Below are 24,337 nucleotides of genomic sequence, written 5' to 3' on the forward strand. Positions count from 1 at the left end.
CCTTCTATAAACCCTATATTCTTTGACAGACCCAAGCGCTCCCCCGAGGCATTACCGGAGAAGCAGCTACCCCATAGTTTCCAGATGGTGGGTATCAGCCTGTGTGCTCATTGGGATCGCCAGAGAGCTTTCCAAGAGATATCTTTGTCCCATCTCCATGGAGTCTGATTTTATTGGCCTGGAATGCAGCCCAGGTGCTTGGATTTTTTTCTCTCTCTCTTAAGTTTTTATTGTGAATTGGGTGAAGGTTTACCAAGATCATCAGTTTTCTATTCAACAGTTCATACACATTGTGTTTTATGCCACTTAATGCAATCTCCACAATATAATATCACTTGTTCCACTTCCTACTTGTGCCTTCCATTTCCATTCCTCCTCCCTTCCTACCCTTCTGAACTTGGGCCTTGGATTAATCCTGCCCTTTTGAGATCAAATGGTTTGCTGTTTTAAGGTTTGTGTACCTCACTTGTGTTATTGCTCCCATTGTAGACCGATCTATTCTTTGGCTGAATATTGAACCACAGGTATGGGTTCATTTTCAGACTTAGTGAATAAGGACCATCGTTTCAGAGGTTCTGTTAGTCCCTATCCAGCCAATAAACCTGGTCTCTTTTGTGACTGTGAATTTTGCTTCACTATCTAGGACCTTTTGATGTGATCTCTTTCAAAGAAGTTGGAATTGATAGTTGGAGATCATCTAGTTATTCTGTGCTCAGAGTCATGAAGTCTACTGTTCATGTGGCCCATTCACCGCTCTTCTTTCCTCCAGGGTGAGAGTGACAATACTTGCCCACTAATGGCCACTTGTGAGCTTCTAAGATCCAGCTGCTACTCACCAGCGTGGATGTCGAACATTGTCTTTACCGTCTAGATTATGACAATTGACCTTGGTGTCCCTTACAACTATAATCCCCAGCCCCCAAGCCCAGTAAAGCACTCCCTCCAGTTGTTTGGTTATGCTTAAGGAGTTTTTATGTCTTTATCCTCTGTGTGCTCCGGAATATTCAATTCCCTGCATGATCAGAATGCTCAGTCAGGGCTCAGAATCTTGGTGGTAAGGCTCCTGGTGAGATCCTGGTACATCAGACACAAAGTAGAGGGTGTGAGGCTAGAGGATGAGCAGAAGGGATCATACTGGGTCTAACAAGGAAAGAAAAGGAAATGAAGGGTATAAGTAATTAAAACCAAGAGCATAAATAGATACAAATACACAGATGTCCCTTGCAACATCATTCCCAATCTCGCAAATGTGTAAACAGTCTAAATACCCATCAGTAGATGAATGGATAAGTAAAACATGTTGCCTACGGTATATACAATGGACTGCTACTCAGCCATAAAGAGAAATGAAGTCCTGACACAGGCTACAAGAGGAATGAATCTCATAAACATTATGCTGAGTGAAATAAATCAGCTTAAAAAGGGACAGATTTTGTTTAATTCCACTTACATGAAATATCTAGACTAGGAAAATGAATAGAGACAAACATCTATCAATTGCTTCCAGGGATAGGTAGGAAGGTAAATATGGTTGTTACATAATTTCATGTCAATTGGATAAATAAGTGGGGTGGAGTCTTCCTTACACCTATATGAGTGTCCTTGGATTTATTTCTCTAGTCAACCCAGCCTAACCCAGTAGGGCCTGGAGGGGAAGTGCCAGCCCTGAGACGATACTGAGCTTCCATAAGGGTGATGGCATAATTTTGGAATGGGTAAGGATGATATTTGAACAACTTGCAGAATGCCACTTAATTATAATCTTGTAGAGTGTGGAAGTGTCAAGTGTTTTGATTCATGTATATTTACTACAATTTTTAAAGAGTGTATGCAAAAGAGCAATATGGCAAGTCTGCGTTACCATTTGCTGCTGCTCAGCTAAAAGCGATTCGGGCCTAGGTAGTCCAATGGGAACCGCAGAGGCTCAGGAGGAAAGCTGGTACCATCTGGAAACTAAGGCTTGTCTGACCAAATGCAGAGTCTCCCTTCAAGTAACTGACAGGTCAGAGGCAGCTCATCTCTGCTGCAGAAGCAACGATTTGTCTTAATTCCTAGACCACTGCCACAACCATGCCTTGTTGCCCTCGGTGCCCTCCTTCCCCACCACAATAAGTCACTAGAATGTTGTGCTTCATTGAAAAACAAACAAACACCTTCTGTCTCCATCCTGGCACTGTTTCCACTTATTTAACATCATAACATATGTCACCTGTTTCCGTAAACAATCTAACATGGACATGGCATGATGGGACTGATGATTTAGGCAAATGAGAAAGAGCCTGCCCTGCGAACACACACGACGGCATTTGATTTGCTGTCAGTAGATGCTATCGTGTTTCTGCTCCTCTTTCCTGGAAAATAAATACAGAAAAGAAAGAGGACATGGAAAGGGCTGCAAGATGTTTAGCTCTGGTCCTTCTAGAAAGTCTAGAAAAAGTATGTGAACCCTGCCTGCCTTTAGATGCCCCACTCATCTGGCAAACAAGGATTGCGCATTGACATCTGGATCTGGGGGGAGGATATGACAATTGCCCCCACCAGCAAAGAGCTTCTAGATTTACGGGAGAGCACAGGCCAGGGAGCAGCTCATAAAAAGAACAAGATTAATCACATAGGAGGGTGTGCTCCAGCACCACTTCGTCCAGCTGCAGACACATGAAGGAAAAGCTTCCTTTGCTTTGAGTCAAGTTTATGATTCCCACTGCATCCTTACCAACACCTTCACAAAGATCTAGGTTCTTGGGTTGTTTCAGTCCAGGGCTGACATCTCCTTGGTAAAGCCACACTTTATGGACAGGGCATGGTCCAAGAATTCCACTTATATGTTCTGAAAGGGGCCACGCTAAAACCCCTGGCTCAGACTTTCAGGACTGGGCACAACACAGCAAGCCCACCATGGGGACAGCGGGATTTGGTAACACTCTCATCTCCATCACAACCTGGAACTGGCAAACCTATTTTCTTCCACTCACCATCTTTCAATCAATAGTTACTCAGCTATTAATTGCTCCCAGCCTCAACATCAGAAAAGTGTTCAGACATTACCAAATTGTCCATCTAATGGTAGAGGTCTGTACAGAGATATGAGAGCAAGAGGCTCAAAGATGATCAGTAGGTAATGAGAGAAGGATTTGCCTTTGAAAGAAAGCCCCTGAGCTTTAGTCACATTGGCAGACTTTCCCTGGAGCAAGCAAATAAAGCTGCTCCTGGCTCAGCTCCATTCCTGATCTGATCTTGCCATGAGACTATCCAACCCCAACCCCACGTACTGGAAACCACAAGTGGAAGGAGGTGGGTCTTGGGGATACCATTGAAAAGAATGGGAATTACAGAACACTTCATTGTACTGATATGGAGCTTACACATAGACCAAGAGATAGGACAAGGTGAGACTGTGAACGGGACAAGGTGATACTGCATGGTTTAAAATCAGAAAAGGTGTGCATCAGGGCTGTATCCTTTCACTGTTCTTATTCCATCCGTATGCTGAGTAATTAATACAAGAAGCTGGTCTATGTGAAAAAGAACATGGCATCAGGATTAGAGGAAGGCGTATTTAATAACTTGTGATATTCAGATGACACCACCTCGCTTGCTAAAAGCAAGGATGACTTGAATTCATTTCTGATGACAACCAAAGATTGCAGCCTTCAGTGTAAAGAACACCAATATGCTCGCAACTCCATTTCAAGAATAGCACAATCCACAGAAAATAGGGAACATCATGACAGATGGAGAAAGATTACAGTTGTCAAGGCGTCCATTTGTCTCACATCCACAATGATGTTCATGCACATGTTATACAAAATATTGCATTGGGTAACTCTGTTGCGTATGACCTCGTCAAAGTGTCGAGGGCCAAGAACAGCACCTTGAAGACTAAAGTGGACCTGACCCAAGCCATGGCATTTCAATCACCTCGTGTACATGTGAAAGTTGGTTAATGAGTCAGGGAGATTGAGGAAGAATTTATGTAGTTGAACTCCGGCGTTGATAAAGAATCTTGAAAAGTACTGTGGACTGCCAGCAAAACAAATAAATCTCTCTTGGAAGACATGCATTTAGCATGCTGCTTAGAGGCCAAGAATGGAAACACTTCATCGCACCTACTTTGGGCATGTTATCAGGTGAGCGCACTCCTTGGACAAGGACATCGAGCTTGTTAAAGTGGAGGGGCTTGAAAAAGAGGAAGACTCTTACGGAGATGGATGAACAAAGTGGCTGCTTCAATGGGCTAAACCCAACCCAATTCTGAGGACGGCACCGTACTAGGCAGTGTTTGGCTCTGTTGCGCATAGGTTCACTAGGCGTCAGAACTTAATAACATGCACTTGTTGGACTAGCAGGGATCAGCAAATGCAGCCCAAAGACGTATGCAGCACTTTGAGCATGTACAGGTGGCTCTGAAGTAAAATGAAAATTTCTAAAGGATGTTATTCAGATAACGAGGATTTCATTTGTCTAGAAAAAATATATTTATGGCTCCAGAATTCTTTTTAAATGCTTGTTAGGGACAGGATTAGCTCTTCCATCTCAAAGGCTTGCCAACCCCTGGTCTTGCCTAATGCTTCTCCCCTGCTCCAGGTCCTTAGTCATTCATTCCCACCGAAATATTCACTACTTGGTTCTTGTAGACCCCAAATTCCTCTACAGTCCCGAGACCCATACTCAGTAAATGTTTAAGGGTGCTTTTCCATTCTCTCGGGGGGAAGAAAAGATTGAACATAAAAATTGTCACTGTTCATGTTATTCTCAAATAAGTTCTCCATTTCTCAGAAACATGCAACGTTATGATGCAAAGTCTCTCACCATAAACGGTACAGGTCTCGGCTGTGTGTTCCACTAAAAGAGGAGAAAGCTGGAAAACAATTGGGCTCAGACTCGGGCAGATGGACAAAATCAGGGACAGTGAACACTGATCACAAGAAGACAGACTGTAGCCTAAAAACTTTGGAACAGAGTGCTTAGGCACAGAATGAATCGACATGGAAGGTGGTGATCTCCTTGGCCCAGGGGACATGCAAACAGCTAATAGATCATAAATGGGTGAAAAAACTATAAAAGGAATTGAAAGAAGACGAAGAACTTTGCTCCAGTGTCAATTACGTGTCAGGCACTCCGTTTGAACTTTGTATCTGTTACTTCATTTAATACCCACCATAGTGCTGAGGAAGATCTTGTCATTTGCACTGTGCCCACGAAGCAACTATAGCTGGAAGAAGGGGGACAACATTAAAATGCTATAACTGGTGAGTGGGCCTGATGCAAAAGCTCATCCTTTTTCTATTGGAACATGCTGCCTCCTTAGCAGGGACCAGGGACAATGTACAAGATTCATTTGTTCATATATACAAATATCTGGGAGTTTCCACAGACTGGAGTGGACCTGGGGACACAGGGAAGAGTGCCCGTGACACCAGGATCCTGGAAGGCAGTTCCAGCAGCTGCTGAGCTCACCACAAGAAGGACTTGCCAGGCCAACACTCCTTCTCCTTCTGTGTATGTTTAGATCATGATTAGAGCTGTATGAGCCCCCAGCAAAATGAGATTTTTTTTTAAAAACCCAAACCATTTTATTAGGAACTAATCTAGATATCATACCATTCTATAGTTCAATAATATCAAGCAGTACTGTACAATTACTACCACAATCTATTTTAAAACATTTTCTCCCTTCTTGAACTCCTTGATATCAGTTCCCCTTTATCCCTACCCACCACCTCCCCTACTGCACCTCCCAGGGACCCTGATTCTAGTTGTCTCTGTAGGTTCATCAATCCTGGGTTTCATATACTGAAAAACATAGAAAAACAAAAAACGAGTCAAAGTTACCCACAATGTCAAAAGACAACAGAGATAAACCCCAATATGAAAAAAATAGAGAGAAAATATTAAATATCAGATCAAGTCCAAAGTGTATCAGAGGGAAAATCAAGAGGAAAGGTTCTAACCATTAAAGTCAGATTTATCATTTTAATCTACTATATATAGTCTTTTTGTCTCCTAGTCTCTCTGTCTGATAACCAAGTGATTCCCAGGCCTCAGTTATGGTTCGAGAAATTACTGGATGAGGTTTATTTCCTGTGTAGATCCTGAAAATGTATTTTGGGATTCCACTGTCGTCCATAACCTCCGCACATCAGAATCTCACAATTTAAGCTCTGATACTATTCCCTCCTTCAGATTTGGATTTATAATCCTTGAATCATGGATGTTGCTGTGCTTCTTCCATGTGCCCTTAGTTGACATCTCACTTAAATGGCTGCTTGTTTACAAACAAGCCTTTAAGATCTCGTGCATTATTTTATCTGATAGCTGCCATCATCTAATTTTTTCACCACACTTGGCTATAGCACTCATCAGGAGGGTTTCCATCATGAGGGTGAGTATCAAGTACTAATGCTCCTTTTGACCAGCCTACTGACAAAAGCATACAAAAAATATGCCCCCTCCCCAATAAAAAAACAAACCCACTGCCATCAAGTCAATTATGACTCACAGCACTCCTGGGTGGCTGGTAGAACTTCTCCAGAACGTTTCTGAAACCATAAATCTATATAGGAGCAAATAACTTCATCATCCTCTCCTGGAGCATTGATCTTGTGATTACAGCCACATATTTAACCCACTGTACAGCCAAGGTTCCTTGTGTCTAAACAGGGTTACCCAAGGGTGAATGTCCCATTCTTTTTCCAATTCATTCACCTAGAAGCAGTATTTCCCAAAGCAAGTCCCCAGAACACAGAGCCATAGTCTGCTGCTTAGACTAAGATGATGGGTCCAGGTGGTGAGCTTGCCTGCAGGTTGCTCTTGCCACTGGAAGGTATCAGTAAATGCTGGTCCCTAGCAGAACTTCTTAAACATTTTCCATTCTCCACCCCTTCTTGCCTGAGCAAATTATATTCAATCTCAGGTATATAGGTATGTAAAACAGGTAGACAAATCAAATGCTTGTAGTAGTTGTTGTGTGCCATGAAATTGGTTCCAACCCATAGTGACCCCAAGCACAACAGAGGGAAACATTGCCCAGTCCTGCATCATCCTCACAAGTGTCCCTGTGCTTGAGCCCATTGTTGCAACTATTCTGTCAATCCATCTCCTTGAGGGACTTCTTCACTGACCTGCTGCTTGATCAAACATGATGGCCTCCTCCAGGATCTGGTTTCTCCTGACAACATGGCCAAAGTATGTAGAAGGAAGTCTCCCAATCTTGCCTCTCAGGAGCACTCTGACCTTACTTCTTCCAACACAGGTCTGTTTGTCAATTTAGTAGTCCATAGTACTTTCCATAGTCTTCTTCAGCATCCAAATTCAGATGCATTGGTTCTCCTGTTTTCTTTCCAACTTTCATATGTATATGAGGCGATTGAAAATACCATGGCTTGGGTCACCTACACCTTAGTCTTCACAGTAACATCCTTGCTTTTCAGTACTCTAAATAAGTCTTGTGCGGTAGATTTACCTAATGCAAGTCTTCTTTTGATCTTTTTTTTTTGATTGCTGCTTCCATGAACATTGATTGTGGATCCAAGCAAGACAAACTCCTTGACAACTTCAACCTTTTCTCCATTTAGCATGATGTTACCTATTGATCCATTTGTAAGGATTTTGGTTGTTTTTACATTGAGCTATAATCCATAATGAAGACTGTCATCCTTGGTCTACATCAGCAAGTACTTCAAGGAATCCTCCCTTTTCTTGCACAGTGTTTGGAGCAAAATATTGAATGATGAGGAAGCATCCAAAGAAGCTGGAAAGAATACACAGATTCACTGTTCCAAAAAGAACTCGTCAACACTCAGTGAAATGCCTTGGCATAGTCAACGAAACCCAAGTAGACATCTTTTGGGTATTATCTGCTTTGAGCCAAGGTATGATATCAGCAGTGATATCCCTTGTTCCATGTCCTTTTATGAATCCAGACTGAATCTCTGGTAGTTCCCTGTTAATGTACTACTGTAACTATTGTTGATTGATCTTCAGCAACATTTTACTGCCATGTGGTATCAGTGATATTGTTTTATAATTTGAGCATTCTACTGGGTCTCCTTTCTTTGAAATGGGCACAGATATGGATCTCTTCCATTCAGTTAGCCAAGTATCTTCCAAATTTTCTGGCATAGATGAATCCTCATTCAAGTTTTTAATCAACTTAATGAAATATTTGGATTGGTATTCCATCAATTCCTGGAGCCTGTTTTTGGCTAATACTTTCAGTGCAGCTTGAACTTCTTCCTTTAGCACCATGGGGTCTTACTGGTATGCTACCTCCTGAAAATGATAGAAGGTTGACTAGTTCTTTGGGGTACAATGTCTCTGGTGCATTTTTCCATCCTCTTTTAACACCCACATTCATTCCACATCATTCAATATTTTATCCATAGAATCTTTCAACATTGCAATTTGAGGCTTAAATTTTTTTCTTGAGGTCTTTCAGTTTAAGATATGCTAAGACTGTTCTTCCCTTTTGGTTTTCTAATCCTAGGTCTTGTACATTTTAATATACTATTTATCTTTGTCTTCCCAAGTTACCCTTTGAAATTTTTTGTTCAGTTCCTTGGCTTCATTCTTTCTTCCATTTGCCTCAGCTATTCTATGATTAAAAACAAGTTTCAGAGTCTTCTGACATCCACTCTGATCTTTGCTTTAATGCTTGCCTTTTTAATGACCCTTTGCTTTCTTCATGAATGACCATCTTGATGTCCTCCCACAGTTCATCAGGTCTTATGTCATTATTGTTCAATGCAGTAAATCTGTTCTTGAGATGTTCTCAAAATTCAGGCGGGATAGACTAAATGTTGTATGTTGGATCCATGGTTTTGTTTTAATTTTCTTCAGCTTTATCCTGAACCTACATATGAGCAATTGATGGTATGTTCCAAACTCAGCCCCTAGCCTGATTTTAGCTGCTGATATTGAACTTCTCCATCATCTCTTCTCACAGATGTAGTTAATTTGATTTCTATGTACTCCATCTGTAGAAGTACATGTGTGTAGTCGCCTTTTGCATTGTTGAATACAGGTATTTGCTATGAGCAAGTTGTTGGTTTTGCAAAATTCTATTATGTGATTTCCAGTTATGTTTCTATCCCCAAGTCCATCTTTTCCAACTAATGTAATGTTCCTTCTGTTTTGTTTCTATATTTTGCATTCCAATCACCAATAATTACTAATGCATCTTGATTGTATGTTTGATCAGTTTCTGACGGAAATCATTGGTAGAATTCTTCAGTTTCTTCATCACTTACTTTTGTGGTTGGTGCATAAATTTGAATAATAGTTGTATTGATTGGATTTTCTTGAATGTGGATAGATAAAATTCTATCACAGATACTTCATGATGGATTTTGCATGTCCTTTTTTTTAAACATTTTATTAGGGGCTCATACAACTCTTATCACAATCCACACATATACATACATCAATTGTATAAAGCACATCCGTACATTCTTTGCCCTAAACACTCTCAAAGCATTTGCTCTCCACTTAAGCCCTCTGCATCAGGTCCTCTTTTTTCCCCCCTCCCTCCCCATTCCCCTCTCCCTCATGAGCCCTTGATAATCTACAGATTGTTATTTTGTCATATCTTGCCCTATCCGGAGTCTCCCTTCCCCCACTTCTCTGCCGTCCATCTCCCAGGGAGGAGGTCACATGTGGATCCTTGTAATCAGTTCCCCCTTTCCAACCCACTCACCCTCCACTCTCCCAGCCTCGCCCCGCACACCCCTGCTCCTGAAGGTATCGTCCACCCTGGATTCTCTGTGCCTCCAGCTCCCATATTGCATGTCCTTTTTGACAATGAATGTCACACCATTCCTCTTGATTGGATTATTCCCGACATAGTAAACCACACACTTTTCTGATTTAAAATGATGAATACCCACCCATCCACATCAGCTAACTACTGCCTAGCATATCGACCATTATGCCTTCCATTCAATTTTTGACCACCTCCAATTTCCCTAAACTTCACACATTTCAAGTTCTGATCATTAGCAAATGTTTACACCTGTTTCTCCTTGCCCTGAGTCGTGCCTTTTCAGAAATGAAGATCCTGAAAACTCCACTCACACAGCCTTTACTCAACCGAGGTCGCCCTGGAAAATGACTCTGAGAAAGCAGCTCTTCCTCAGTGACCTTTCTAATGCCTCTGACCTGCGGGACACATTCCCCAACAATCTCCCATAATGCTCTGCTTCCATTCACTACGCCTTCACTCTCTGACAATGTTTCTAAGCTGTGTACTAGATTTTCAGTGGCTCCTTCCTCTGACATGGGGAAATGAGTCCTTCTTTGTTGTTTGTTCTTGGTCTGGAAGTTCTGCTGAAACCTGTTCACTTTGGGTGACCCTGCAGGTCTTTGAAATATCAGTCACATAGCTTTCAGCATCACAGCAATACACTTAATTAATAATAAGTCCGAAATAAATGTATTCTAAAACATTCTTTGGTATACATATTATTTTACTATTTATTAAAGACTAAATTTTTCATAGTAATGAGATGTATGTGCTTGTTTATTTTTACATATAGAATTTAATCTTGGTGGATTATTTGATATTGCAGGGCACAGAGCATCTCTAACACTTTTCAGTTTAGCAATATTTTTATTTTATTATCATCAATGCTGAGAACAACATATAAATATGTAGTACAAAATTGCAGAAGTATGTTTAGGGCTATTTCAAAAATTGTTAGAAATTCTGTTATAGTCACAAGCCAGAATTTATTTAACAATTCTTTTAGGGAACTCCAGTTTTAAACCCGTGTCTCTTAATAATTTGGCAAATTCTTCATGAACTTTTAATGACCGATGATTGGCATTGTTTTATTATTTCAACTGAGTATGGTTAATGAACCCAATTTATTTTTTTAGAATCAAAATTTGAAGTCAAGTATTCTGAAACTGTATCTCCAGGGACTTCTAATGATCAATTTAACTCTTACAATTAAATATTTGGGAAGGTTATTTTCAATTTTAAAATAATCTGTAGCTGTAAACATTTCTGAAGGACTATTTTCCACCTTATTCTTCTAAATGCTAACTCTTTTAGTCAAATTTTCAATTTTTATCCTTTAACATAAACATGCTATACTTTTTTCTTCAAAGAAACATGTCATTGAGTTTTTCAAAAATAATTAACAGATAATATAGTTTGGAAAGTCATAATTCATTATAAAAATTAACAAATTCTTATTTATGCTCCATCAAAAATATAATTAGCTTCTCTAATCTGTTTAACCTTTGCCCTCTTGAGAGCCACCTTACTTCTACATGCAGTAAGAAGACTCGTAATTGGAGTCCATGGCTTTGCATAAGTTTAAAAACAAACAACTGTTAAGGATACTTAATGAAGTTAATAATCTTGATAGTAGCTTGAAGTACAACATCTAAGTCTGGTGATTAATTTTTATTTCAAATGCCTCCTGTTGGATTATGTGGTGAGTAAAAGTATGTTCATTGCCATGACCTTTAACTGTTGCTACAAGTCCAACATTCTCACGCATCGTGCTTCAGCACTGTACAGACTCCCATGCAAGTTTTCCAATGTAAACCCTTTATTTGTGGAAAATTCCTCGACTTTAAGATATATTTATATATATTCTTTTCTTGTGTGCCCTTTCAAAGGGCAGCCAGACAGTAATTCTTCGTGTATGCTTTCTTCAGAGACATATCTTACATAAAGTAATAGCTGTGCTATATTAGTTGTTTCATCTCACTGAATTGCAAATTTTGGCTTCCCTTAAACCTGATAAGAAGCTGACACAATTGGTCATCACTAATTTCAGAAATCCTTTTGGAAATAGTATCATTCAATAAAGGAATTTCATTAATTTCTTCCCATACATTTTCCCATGAACTATTTCTGACATTTTAATTGCAGCAGGTAACACAATATTTTCTTCTATCATATAGGTTTTTTAAAATAGAAATTAAATAAGAAGTTCCATTATGAAAGTAAATAGTTTCCATTAACATTAACAAAATTTTGACACATTATTTTTCTTTAATTTTTAAGGCATTTTAAATATTCCTTTGGTTTATTGTAGTGTGCTGCATAATTGCTATTAAAAGGTAATTTTCATTTTGCTGGTTTCATGCTCTCCACAGCTAAAATTTCACTACAAATTAAACAAAGAGGCTTCTCCACACCATCACTATCATTAGAAGTAAATTCATATTGCAAAAAGGCTGCTACCTGTTTCCTTTCTCTTCTTAATTTGGGTGCACTCGACCCACTAGTGAAGACTTAGCTGCCGTATCATCAGTATTTTTCCATCTTCTGTCTAAATTTAGCCACTTACCCATAATAAAAATATTTTATCTTAAGATATAGCTAAATATTGCTAATGCTTTCTACCAACAGAAATGCACTTGCTTACTCCAAAATGTGCATAGTCCCCTTCCCCTGTCTTGACTTGACTTTCCCCTCAGCATCACTTATCTTTCTGGTAGGAGTGTCTGTTCATTTCGGGTGACCTTAGCATAATTTTGTTTGTCAGCAATTAAAGGTCATCTCCCACTCGCCCAATCTTGCACATCTGACCCCAGCTGAAGTGAGGCCTCCTCTGTCAAAGTGATTTTTGAGAAATGCATACAAAGAGGATGCTGCATTCCAACACGATGCAATCCAGGGATACACTCTACTCATATGATATGTATATGCTGAGGAGTGACAGTAGAAAAATATTAAAAGTCTGTCTGTCTGTTATTAAACTATTATGTCTCTGCAAGAAACCTTGCAATACACAACACAAAACTGTCTCGACTCTGAGTCGAGGTGCCTGTAGCAGCGCTTGGTGGCATTGCCTGGCGCGAGGGCACAACACGTGCAAAGTGAACGTGCTGTGTGCTCAGAACCAGGGCTGCAGTGTAGCCCGCAATACAACATGGATTAGCACTGCCTAAAACAGCTCAGACCCATTACGTGTTTGATTTTGGATTAAGTTTGGGTCATGGTGCATTCAGAAACTTTATATTGTTGCCAAATTTTCGTGACCCACGGGTTGAGATGTTTTCGACTACCTTGGGCCAGCCCCTGTGAAGGCTCAAGCTCATTTCCAACCCGGATCCTGAGAGGGTTCACTGCTCTCTTTATAACAATTGCTTCCCAGGACAGATGATCCCTTCAGGACCGGGGCTGAGAGTGGCGATACTGGGAGGCAGGTGTGGAAAGGGGGAGCCGATAACAAGGATCTACATATAACCTCCTCCCTGGGGGACAGACACCAGAAAAGTGGGTGAAGGGAGACATTGGACAGTGTAAGACATGACAAAATAATAATAATTTATAAATTATCAAGGGTTTATGAGAGAGGGGGGAGCGGTGAGGGAAGGGGGGAAATGAGGAACTGATACCAAGGGTTTAAGTAGAGAGCAAATATTTTGAGAATGATGAGGGCAACAAATGTACAAATGTGCTTGACACAATTGAGGTATGTGTGGACTGTGTAAGAGTTGTATGAGCCCCCAATAAAATGATTTTTAATTGCTTTCAAATTTATTTGACTGTGGCATTTTATATTCAGCCCTACGCAAATCACGCCACTAAAGCCAATGTATAATGAAACAATACTTATCATTATTGTGTGGGGCAAGTGCAAATAGTTTCTGTCCTGTTTTCTTTTTACCATGGCTCAAGACCTTCTAAATCAATTCATGACACCATGGTTTGAAAAAACTGATCTAGAAACCATCTTGATTTCTAGGTAAGCTGACCCCACTCTAAATCAGAGGGTCAAAGAAAAGGTCACAGAACTAAGAATCGAGAGACTGAGACTCCAGCCCCAGCATCCCTGCTTCCTGGCAGCAAGACCTCAATCCAGGGGCTTCTCCTCCCTGAAACCCTGATCACTTCCATCCATGCTGGTACAACCTGGAATCAGACAGGAAGTAGATAAGGTTCTCAAGGAGAATTGAAGGGACATAAGCATTAGTCGCTGGGTCAAACCCACCTGCCACTCCTCAGGAGAAAGTTGAGGTTATCTGTTCCTGTGAGGACCCGATATAAGCCAACATAAGTAAGAACAGATGGTAGGATGGCGGTCAGAGAGTCCAGAGATGAGAAGAGGAAGCATATGCGGGAACCTGGAGGGAGAGCTGTAGGAGGACCCCCCACAGAGCACAGCCAGTACCCTTTAAGATGTATCCATTGCTGGATGGATCAGATATCACATCTGATGAAGCAGAGGCAGTGTTGAGAGGGGGAGACCCCCTGTGAGGGGAATTAGCGAAAGAACTACAGCAATGACCTGGACATGATAACAGACTGAGCAGCATTTCTTTCTTGTACCCAAGGTCACCAGAGCCGGGCAACCTGAAGGCAGCCGACAACAACCCAGTTTCCATGGTGGTTGTCTCTGGGGGTCTTTGAATGGAAGGTACTGCAATAAATAAGGGATGAATTCCATAGCAGGGCTCCATCCATGGGGCGGACCCTCTAGGACTGGACAGAGGCAGTGGCCATCCACTTCTGGCAGTCAGGGGATCTTAGCAGAACCATGAAAGTTCAAGGTCCTGGGCCTGTTTCTATAGAGGAAAGCACTGGGATTTTCCAGAGGAACATAAAGAAAGGGTTGCTAACTTTTGGAATTCAGACTCTTGGAAGGATTTTATTTTAAGCAGGGAAAATGACACAGCAAAAGCTTTCTTTTTTAAAATCCCCCGAAGGGGTGTGCCGTTCCTGAAAGTACTGCAATGCCAGGTCGATGCGTGGAGTGGACGGAGCAAGCTCCTATTCCAACTCCCTGCTCCAAAAATCCATTTAATCTATTGTCCTCAGATAGAGGACGTATCAGATATTAAACAGATAAGAACAGATACTACACTTGATCTTAGCCAAAAGGCTGAGAAGCGATTTAAAAAGGCTTTTTTAAAAAGAAAGAATTCCATCTGGCAGCTCTGTGGAGGATAGAAGGGAGAGAGATGCTGGAGTCTGTGAGAAGGGATTAAATTGGAATGCCCTGACCACTTCAGTTCCCTGCTGGACTGTAGGTAGCAGGGCTTGGGGGATAGAGAAGTGTTTTCACCTTCAATTTCTGCAAATTTAACGAGCTCCCTTTCAGCAATAGTGAAAGAATCTAAACATCACCAGTTTCCAGATTGGTTTGTGGGGCTCAGAATGGAACTACGAATCTCCTTGCCCTTGGCCAAAAGCACACAAAGGAAAGTGTTTGAGAACAGATGAGATGGCTGCTTTAAAAAACATCACACACAGGTATCTGCAGAGGAAATTCATCCAATGTTTGTGGATTAAATTCCCCATCAGTCATCGAAGATTTAATTTTAATTAATGGAACAGACTGGTAGAATACCTTTGGTTTCACTAGGGGAAAGTATCTGAGTCTAGATTTGTTCAAGATGTGAGTATTTGCTTGGTGCAAAAGACCTAAGGAAGATGAGAAGCTCAAAGCTAGCTAAGTGTGAGTGTTGACCGACTCCCAGATTGCAATGTTTTATTGAACAATATTTAGTTCATTTGCCATTTGGGTGGAAAGCTTTTCATTCCAGCAGTACTCCCAATCAGCCCTCAGAAGGTACTCTGAACACCTTAATTAGCACCTATGAAAAGTGGCCCAAACTTGAACTACAAAAAGTGAAATAATAATTGGGGGATTTGCCATACTTCAAAGCAAAGCCCTTCCCTATCCCTAGTTGGCAAGGATGTCTGCTGGGTTTCATGAATGCTGCATGCCATGTGTAATTATGTTGAGTAATCACAGCTCTCCCAAGCTCCATGCCTGATGACAAATGGGCTGTGGCAGGCTCTTGTGGCAGGCTCTATTTCTGATCTTCGGGTGCAATTATTCAGTAAGTAGACTTTATGCTGTTTGGGCACATAAACATACATATTTATCACAACCCTTTGCAAATCTGACACCATATACTTGAAGACACTGTCCTATCTGTGGGTAACCAGTACTTCATGAATATTAGATTTCTGTCTTAATTTCACTACCGTGACTTTTTTCTTGGCAGGGAAAAGTCAAGACTCAATCATGTTCATGCCACTAGCAAGCAGCAGAACAAACTCCTGTTCCGGGCAGAAAGATGTTATCATGGAGGAGGTGAATTAGATCTTTCATCTACCTCTTTACCCTGACAGTCTCCTAGGTTCTCAATGAAACTCGCTAACACCTCGCCTCCCAGTCTCATTGTCCAAGACAAAAGCTACCAAGTCAACCTCAAGTCCCGGTGGCTCCATTGTGTGTCGAAGTAGACCTGTGCTCCACAAGGTTTGCTTTGGCAGCTTCTTTTAAAAGTAGATCACCAGCCCTTTCTCCCCAGGAGTCTCTGGATGGACTCAAATCACACTTTCCATTAAGAGCCGAGTGTCATCTGCCAACAACTGTAAGACACACTAACAAACTCATCACCATGGAGTCGATTCTAACTCATAGCGACTCTGTAGGTCCGAGTAGAACTGCCCCTTTGGGATTTCCAAGACTTTACATCTTTCCATGAACAGACAGCCTCATTTTTCTCCCACAGAGCACCTGGTGGGTGCAAATTACTGACCATGTACTGAGCAGGTCAGGGCTCTTTGCCCCACCCAGAGAGCAGTAAGTGATTCTTACTGAATGACACAGCAAAGATGTGCCAATGGCACGATGACTGGAGAATAAAAAACGATAAGGAAGTGGTGCATTGTCCAAAGGGCCCTGCATGGCAGCCCAGCTGCAGTTCCTAAAGACACCAAACCCACTGAGAGATGTCTCTGTTGCCAAGATGGCTCCAAGAATGTTTTCTTACAACTAACAGACACTCAAATCTTCCCCCTAAATCAGGCACCTTCAACAGATAGAAAAGGAGACAGAATTTTTTTTAATTTAACAATTTATTAGGGGCTCATACAATTCTTATCACAGTTCATACATATACATACATCGATTGTATAAAGCACATCTGTACAGTCCCTGCCCTAATCATTTTTTTCTCCTCTTTTCTTTTTGTACATTTTATTAGGGACCCATACAACTCTTATCACCATCCATACATATACATACATCAATTGTATAAAGCACATCCATACATACCCTGCCCCAATCATTCTCAAAGCATTTGCTCTCCACTTAAGCCCCTTGCATCAGGTCCTCTTTTTTTTCCCCTCCCTCCCCTTTCCCCACTCCCTCATGTGCCCTTGGTAATTTATACCTCGTTATTTTGTCATATCTTGCCCTATCCGGAGTCTCCCTTCCCCCCTTCTCTGCTGTCCCTCTCCCAGGGAAGAGGTCACATGTGGATCCTTGTAATCAGTTCCCCCCTTCCAACCCACTCACCCTCCACTCTCCCAGCATCGCCCCTCACACCCTTGGTCCTGAAGGTATCATCCACCCTGGATTCCCTGTACCTCCAGCCCTCATATGGACCAGTGTACAGCCTCTGCCCTATCCAGTCCTGCAAGGTAGAATTCGGATCATGGTAGTTGGGGGGAGGAAGCATCCAGGATCTGGGGGAAAGCTGTGTTCTTCATCGGTACTACCTCGCACCCTAATTAACCCATCTCCTCTCCTAAACCCCTCTATGAGGGGATCTCCATTGGCCGACACTTGGGCCTTGGGTCTCCACTCTGCACTTCCCCCTTCATTTAATATGGTGTATATATATACATATACATATACACATATATACACACACTTATATCGTTGTTGGTTTTTTTTTGCATGATGCCTTATACCTGGTCCCTTGGCACCTTGTGATAGCACTGGCCGGTGTGCTTCTTCCATGTGGGCTTTTTTGCTTCTGAGCTAGATGGCCGCTTGTTCACCTTCAAGCCTTTAAGACCCCAGACACTATCTCTTTTGATAGCCGGGCACCATCAGCTTTCTTCACCACATTTGCTTATGCACCCATTTGTCTTCAGCGATCCTATCATGGAGGTGTGCAGTCAATGATATGATTTTTTGTTCTTTGATGCCTGGTAACTGATCCCTTTGGGACCACTCGATCACACAGGCTGGTGTGTTCTTCCATGTGGACTTTGTTGCTTCTGAGCTAGATGGCCGCTTGTTTATCTTCAAGCCTTTAAGACCCCAGTCACTATCTCTTTTGATAGCCGGGCACCATCAGCTTTCTTCACCACATTTACTTGTTCACACACTTTGGCTCCAGCCGTTGTGTCGGGAGAGTGAGCATCATAGAATTCCAATTTAATAAAAGAAGGTATTCATGCATTGAGGGAGTGTTTGAGTAGAGGCCCAAGGTCCTTCCGCCACCTTAATACTTGACCTATAAATATAGACACATAGATCTATTTCCCCATCTTCCTATATATATTTGCATGTACATGTCTTTGTCTAGACCTCCATGAATGCCCTTTGACTCCTAGCTCTTTCCTCCATCTCCCTTGACTTTCCTCCTGCCCTACTACCATGCTTCATTGCCACCTGGGCTAGAGTATACCTCTTCTCTAAGCAACCTTACCCTTGATCATTTCCCACCATGCCTGCCACTCCCCCTTCTCTACCATTTGGGGTCCCATGTTTTTCCCTTGTCCCTGGGTTTGTTAACACCACTTCCTTACCCCCCTACCCCCCCACCCCAAGTCCCCCCGGACAGAATTTTTTAAAGAAAAAGAAACATTGAGGGAATTAAGCAGTTGAACTCTGGGAGATGGTCCAGGGCTAGGCTAGGCCCTGATAGCTCCATCACTGTCTTCTGAAAAACTTCTACCCCATCAGGTAGCCTTGAATTCATTCGGTTCCCATTAGATGAGCACTGCCTATCTACCAAGCATGGCGTTAAACACTGACAAACAAAGATGAATTAGACGATCTGTCAGCCTGTGAGTCATTCATTTTATAATCATTAATTTACTGGTCTTCTCCTGGGTGACAAACACGGCCATGTTCTGGGTTTACAGTGAAGAACAAACCAGATGCGGACCTATACCCATGATGCTGAAAGTTTGTGTGGGTAGATGTGTGATTGTGTTTTTATTTGTTTGGTGACTAATTAAAAATTTTGCTAAGTATTATCAAATCAAGGAACTATATTTCACAGCAAGAATAACAGGAAAGATCTGATCTAGCCTGAAACATCAGAAAAGGTCATTGTGAAGAAGTGGCACTTGAACTGAGATGTAAAGAGTGGGATGAACATTCTACGCACTAGGGAAAGAGGTATAAAGACTTTGACATAGCAAGAGTTTGACATGTCCAAGGAGGCACTGCCAGAAGGACTCTGCTGGGGCAGAGGCCATGAGGAAGGGTGGCAAGAGATGGAATGGGAAGGTGGTAGAGCCTGACTAAGGAGGGTAAGCTGGAATTCAAAGACCCCACCGAGAATGGCTTTCATGGAAAGAAGCCATTGAGTCTGTAACCTTCCATGGGAATTTTTAAGAAGTGATGTGTCAGTTCTCTGGCTTCACAACTCAAGTCTGAACTCATTGCCATCAAGTTGATCCCAACCATAGCAACCCTGTAGAACGTCTCCCTATTTCTGAGGCTGTAAATCTTTTATTTTTATTATTTTCTTAAATTTTAATAAATCATTTTATTGAGGGCTCTTACAGCTCTTATAACATTCCATGCATCAATTGTGTCAAGCACATTTGTACATAGGTTCCCATCATCATTTCCAAACATTTTCTTTCTACTTGAGCCCTTGGTATCAACTCCTTTTTTGACTGCTTCCTCCCCCGATCCCTCCCACCCTCTTGAATCCTTGATAACTTACAAATTATTTTCATGTTCATATTTTATACCATCCACTGTCTCCCTTCACCCATGTTTCTGTTGTTCATCCTGCTGGGCGGGGCAGGGGGCAGTTGTTGTATGTCCATCATTGTGATCAATTCCTCCTTTCTCCCCTTCTCTCCCAGCTTCCCCCTGCCCTCATTGTATCGCTACTTTTATTTTTTGACCTGAGCGATTTATCTGTCCTGGATTCTATGTATTCGGAGCTCTTATCTTTACCGGTGTACATTCTCTGGTCTAGCCAGATTTGTAAGGTAGATCTGGGGTCATGATAGTGGGGGGAGGAAGCATTAAAGAATTAGAGGCATGTTGTATATTTTGCTGGTGCTGTACTGCATCCTGGCTGGCTCATCCCTTCCATGTGACCCTTCTGTGAGGGGATGTCCAATTGTCTACAGATGGGCTTTGAATCTCCAGTCCAACTCCCCTCATTCACATAGAAATGGTTGTTTATTTGGGGTCTTCTGATGCCTGATACCTAATCCCATCAATACCTTGTGATCAAACAGGCTGATGTGTTTCTTCCATGTGGCTTTGTTGATTCCCTGATAGATGGCCGCTTGTTTAAGTTCAAGTCTCTACGACCCCAATGCTATATCTTGTAATAGCCAGGCACCATAACTTTCTTCACCACATTAGCTCATACCCCCATTTTGTCTTCATCAATCATGTTGGAAAGGTGAGCATCACAGAATGCCAGGTGATTAGGACAAAGTGTTCTTGCATTGAAGGACAACTAATACCTAACCTATAAATATATGTACATAGACCTGTACCCCTGTCGTTATATATTAATAAATTTATACATGTACATGCCTATGTTTATACCTCTATAAATATCTTTTGCCTGCTAGTTCTTTCCTCTATTTCCTTTTACTTTCCTCCTGTCTCACTATCATGTTCGACCTTCATTCAGCTCTCTGTACTTCAAGGCTATAAATCTTCATAGGAGTAAAAAGCCTCATGATTTTCCCTTGGACTAACTGGTGGGTTTGAACTGCTGATCTTGTGCTTAGCAGCCCAAAATATAACCCACTACACCACCAAGACCCCTCTGGCTTCACAACTCACTGCCATCCTGTCAATTCCGACTGAAGGCAATGCTGTGGGACAAAGTAGAACTGGCCCTGTTCATTTCTGAGACTGTACATCTTTATGGAAGTAGAACGTTTCATCCCTCTCTGGTGGCTTCACAGAGGGGATGGAGAATCACCGCCATCCGCATCACCTGCTATAAGCCGGCTTCTAGGAGGCCGGGGTCTGACATGCCTCCGCCCTCCAACTGTCCTTGTCATTTCGAATACCAGCCATCCCTCCCACAGCACTCTCTAGCCTCTGTGCTGGTCATTCCCTGTCATGGCCACACAGAGCTCACAGACAACATTCAAGATTATGGGAGTTGTTAATAGGCTACAAATGCTCAGGATACAATTATTTAGCAGGGACTGCCTGCAGGCAGGCCTCTCTCTGGTCTTTGGTCTCTCAGCTACAGGGTCCCTTAGCCTCTACCCTGCTCATGCAATGTGACAAAGTTCTTCAGGGATGACAATAAATGCAAAAGGGCATGCCACTCCACTGCAAGCCTCAGTTCAAAGCCACTCAGCTCTAGCTCTGAGAATCAGCAAACCTAGCTCCTCTAATTATATGCTTGGCGAAATCTCATTCCACTAGGCAACCAATGGCACTCAGCTTGATTTCCTCCATGGGCTGGGAAGTCCACTGCCATGTCTCATTCTTTGACTCTTGATTCTGCTGCATCATTCCTCTGTCACTCATTGACTGCCCCTCCTGGATCAAGGAGTTTCAATACACAGGGATCTCAAGGTCCAAAGGACTCGTTTCTGGCTCTTTTCAATGGACAGAGGTTAATAAGATCCTCCCCCAACACCTTCTTATTCTGAGATGGTTCATTTTATACCCAACAAGATGGCAGTCACAATCAGCAGTCACTCATAACTGAATCCTATCAGCATCTCCCCACACATGGTCCCTTGGTCTCTACCCTGACTGAGACCCATCAGGAAGAGGTTTGGTGGGAATAACAAAGACCATGGCTAGAAATGCCGTGTTAAATAATTCACTGTGCTGAAGAAAATGGTCATGATGTTCTCTAACGTCTAACTGAAATGAAGTTGTCTCTGTGACTTTGCCATCAATAGAAACCACAGGTGTTTTCGAGTCACATTACAGTTGCTGCAAATTTAGTGCGATATCATTTATACCCACTACTACATTGAAATTAGCACAATGACCATAACCGCACCCATATCCTTTCTGTAGTGTGGTGCCAAAGAAAGACAGGAAGACATTGAATTGGCTCCCAGATCTTGGACACCAAAAGTGAAAGCATGACTGCGGACCCCTGTCAAATACGATTCATGACCAGACAAAGGAGGCGAGGCAATGTGCTCTGCTAAAGGAAATGAGGTTTGGAAGGGAGCCAAACCAAATGAGTCTGAATGAGAATCCTGGATTGGTGGAGGAAGAAGGGGCAATTGAGCAGGGTCACCAGGGCACCGCAGAGCCTTACAAGCCCCAGACAATGTCACCACCCCCTGTGTCTCTCGTAAGCCTTCATTGAAGAGGAGTTTTTCCAAAAAAGGTATTATCATGTGACACAGGTCAAAGCCTCTAGAAAGGTTTGTGGGAGTGATGCTTGGATCCAAAGGGGAGCCAGAGGTATCCAACACAGCAGATGCATCAACTGTAAGCCTACACAGCAGGTGCTTTCTCGGTACCACCTCTTACTACTGCTCCTGGACTGAGTGCAGTAAAGTTTCCCCAATGTCACTGAAGGAAATGGGTACACAGGTTGCTACTTGGAACAGTTTTGCATCTAGGCCTATGGTCCTTCTTGAACCCTCAAGCCATATGAAGATTCCTCGAACGGGACTCCAGGCTACTCCTTTCCACTAGACAGTGCAGAGAAAGTTGGAACAGAGAACTAGAGAGTGATCCAGTTGCTTGTTCATATGGTGGAAGTATTAGACACCTTGGTCTCTACCACACATTCTTTCGGCCTTCCTGAAAGCTTTACCCACCCAAACAGATCAGGAAACAGAGTCTTAAGAAGGTAAATACCATGTCTATAAACTTAGACAATGCATCGTCTCATGTGCAGCAGGCCTCATGACCCTCCAGAGGGCTGCGTTTGATCTCTTGGGAGGGTTGAGTCAGAGGACTAGAGTCCCTGTGAATGTTCCTGCTTTTAGTAACTGCACACTACCTACCCGCATCTTATTCTAGCCTTTCTTCTCAGCCAGAGGGACACAAAAGAAGAGGCAGTGCTTCAGAAAGCAGACATCCTAACCCAAGCCCTCCAACTTCTCTACCTGTTGAACAGAGCTGATGAAGATACGAAGTTGTTCAGTAGATGGTCTGTCAAAAAGCACATCAGCGAATTTAGGAAGGGCCGCAGGTTGGGAGACAAGGCTAGATGAGGATGAGGTTTCTGATGACAGTGATGAAGTTTGTGACAACCTCGCCCTTTCTCAGATGACTGGATCATGAAGAGAAGCCTTCATTTTTTCTGAGCATAGTGACAGATGGAAGTGCAAGGAACTAAAATGATGGAGGATAGAGTAAAGGTCCTAAGTTGAAATGCTACGTGTCCTGGAAGATAGAAGAGATGAGACAGAAGGGAGGGGACCAATATGCCTGTGGAGCCCACCCCATTTAGGAGAGAGGGTCATGGTGTAGGTTTCTCAGAGGGGTTCCCCCTGTTCCTGCTTCTCAATGCTGAAAGAATTCACGGGGCAGAAGCATTTTTGTAAATCTAAGTAACTTTTAGGAGGGAAAGGGAAGTTTCAGGTAATACACTACAATCTGAATGTGCTACATGCAGATACACATGCTATCTCTAGAAAGTATGGAAGGCCTCATGGTGTGCGGGGAGAGTTCACAACTGAAAATGGCCGCTTTGGAGGAGTTTGAAAAACCACGTGGGAAAATGGCTGGTTAAGAGGAGGCCCAGAACCCCAGCGAGAAGTGCTGGGACCCAAGGAGAGCGCCTGCCGAAAGAGAGCAAGCTGTGGAACTGGACAGGGGGCGAGGACGTGTGCATGCGTGCTTCACCTAAGGGAGAGACCCGGCCCTCCAAACTGAAAGAGAGGGCACCTGTCCTCCATTTCTGCTTCTTATCCCCTCCTACCTATACATGGCAGTGAAGACCCAATGTGACCAGCTTTCTGATTTTTAAAAAGACCTGAGAGATCTGTTCATTCATGTGATAGCTCCTGGTTTTTGAATGCTGGCAATGAATTCCAATTATAAAACAAACAAACCCTATGCAAGGTGTGTGTGTTTGCACCTGAGAGCTGGATGTAGAGGCCACCATGGGGTCACCTGTGAGACTGGACTCATTCCCAAAGGGATTCCTGGTACCTTGGGCCCAGTGTCAGGATCCAGAGCCTCTTTTTGGGGAAAAGGCGCCCAGGTTCAGACTTGTTTTTAAAAGCTGATTGTAAATGAGCTGGAAAAGAGAGGAATAAAAACAATTACGGTCACTCTAAGAAAGCATTTCTAGTCCATGGATCATTTACTATTGATCATCGAAACACATGCAAGTGTGCATGCCCTATGGCTGACTTTCAAACCTCTGTATCTTTGGAGTTTTTGATTTACTTAGAAGCACTATAATA

The 24,337-nt window shown here is 42.5% G+C and overlaps 1 non-coding gene across 1 annotated transcript; it reads right to left on the reverse strand.

Annotated features, from left to right (window-relative positions):
- Nucleotides 1–14,667: 14,667 nt before the first annotated feature.
- Nucleotides 14,668–14,858, reverse strand: LOC142457425 (U2 spliceosomal RNA). Its single transcript, XR_012786172.1, has one exon. It is a non-coding gene; the product is annotated as a U2 spliceosomal RNA (small nuclear RNA).
- Nucleotides 14,859–24,337: the final 9,479 nt, after the last annotated feature.

Source organism: Tenrec ecaudatus, chromosome 9 (genome assembly GCF_050624435.1).
Source record: "Tenrec ecaudatus isolate mTenEca1 chromosome 9, mTenEca1.hap1, whole genome shotgun sequence".
Lineage (NCBI taxonomy): Eukaryota > Metazoa > Chordata > Mammalia > Afrosoricida > Tenrecidae > Tenrec > Tenrec ecaudatus.